Source organism: Tupaia chinensis, unplaced genomic scaffold (genome assembly GCF_000334495.1).
Source record: "Tupaia chinensis unplaced genomic scaffold, TupChi_1.0 Scaffold149552_1, whole genome shotgun sequence".
Lineage (NCBI taxonomy): Eukaryota > Metazoa > Chordata > Mammalia > Scandentia > Tupaiidae > Tupaia > Tupaia belangeri.
The window spans coordinates 1,653,162-1,655,280 of NW_006209397.1; positions in this window are offsets into that span (position 1 = coordinate 1,653,162).

The window sequence follows — 2,119 nt, forward strand, 5'->3', positions numbered from 1 at the left end:
CTGTCTCTCTGTCTCTCTCTGTCTTTCTGGCAAGCGTATGTGCCCTATAGTAAAAACCTCTTCCCCCCACAAAAAAAAAAGAGAAAGAAAAATTAAATGGTAAAATTTTGTCATAAATTACTAATGATTAATTACCAAATAAATATTATGGACAGTTTGTTTTTGTTTATTATCAGTACACTCTACATTCTCTACTACTAAAAACTAGTTAATAGCCTATAGTATCATATTCCTCAAGAAATATTTTTGTCTACATATTATGTGCTAGGTACTACTATGAATAGAGGGATTATGGCAGTGAACATAACATAAAATTCCTATTGAACTTAACTTCTGGTGGCATACAAATAATAAACAGATATATAATGTCATATAGTGATAAATGTTATAAAGGAAACTGGAATAGGGTATGAGAATAAAAAATGACATGAATGCTATTATAGAGAATAGTCAAGGAAGGCTCCTCTGAGAAGACAGTATTTGATCAGAGACTCTAACAAGTTCAGGGAGCTAGGCAAGGGTTTCTCTAGGCAGAGTTTTCCAAACAGAAAAGAACAAGTATGAAAACCATGAAGCAGAGTCTTGCTTGCATGTTCCAGGAATACCAAAGAAAGCTAGTATGACTGAATGAGTGAAAAATGAGAAAGAGTGGAGAGAAGTGAGCTCAGGTAGCCAGGAACTTGGCAACCATGACAAGGATTTGGGGTGTTACTCTATATGCGATGACAAATCACTAAAGTTTTGTTTCGTTTTAAATTGCTAGAGGACATATGTACCTGAGAGAGAGAGAGAGAAAGTACCTCACCTTCCATCCCAGTAGGGCAGAGCCACACCACAAAACCCTCTTCCTCCATTTCTCCTTCCTGTTAGGATGTTGGGCATTCATGTACCTGTTCTGTTCCTGGGGTATTTTTTAAGCCACAAGAGCCAGAATTCAAACTTTTGTCAGCCACGTGGGATTAAACTTTCTACACACAGCTCTAAATTTAAAAGACAGCAACCTGCTATCAGGGGACCAGCCCTGACTGAAAGATATTTTTTTCCCCAGAGTGCATGTGTGCTTGCCAGAGAGAGACAGAGAAAGAGATGGAGAAAGCACTCCTCAGTGGGATCTGTTCACATAGTATTCACATAATCCCTTTTCCTTTAATCCTTCACCCTGTTGAATTTTTGGCATGAAAGTGTGTGTTTTTCAAACTACCAGGATGTGTAATCGCGTCCCTTTCTCATCTGAAATTAAAACCCTAAATCTTCAACATATACTTCCCATCTAGTTCTCTGAAACCTTTTAAGAGATGAACTCTTTGGGCCTCTCTAATTTTTAGCTTCATATATTGGAATGACTTCCTGGGCTTGAGTGGAAGCAGTATGGGTGCAGATAAGAACCCTTTCTAAGTAATTAGGATTTGGAAATGACTTCTTGCAACTGTTCTCAGATGCAAGTGCTGAGTGGGCTGCATCAAGACCAGTTGAAGCTTGTTACAAATGCATGGAATGTACATGTAGATATTTTAGCTCATTAAGTCTGTAGGGGCCAAGGAATCCTGTTTTAAAAGAAGGAAGAGAAATGAAAATACCACCCTAGGTAATTTTGAAACATAGAAATGTTTAGAAACTAATCATCTATTCTATTCATTCAGCCCAGAAAAACACATCTAATAATTACTCTGAAATATAAATGTTGTCTGCACCTAATGGTACTTCTAAGCAATTGAATTCATGTGTTTGGTGCTATCACAGTTTTCTGAATTGCAAAGGCAGCATAGTAAAATTAATAACATGTGTTGAATTTTGGTGTCAAACAGACCTGGATTCAACTCCCAGCATGAAGTAGATATAGTGTTTCTATCTAGCAGGGTCAACATATGAGTTAAATTAGATAATTTTGTGTGGAGTGCTCAAAATATAATAGTTATTTCAGATCTGGTAGCTAAAATGTACTAGTCTTTGTTTTTAAATCAACCGTTGACTTGTCAAAATATTAGATGGTTTGGTGAAATAAATTTGGGGGCCTAATTCTTTAACTTTCTCTTCATCTACACTCTGGCCATCCATAACTTCATTGTGTTTTCTTGACCCTTGAATTTGTGTTGACCTTGTGTCTTTCTTTTGCCAGTAG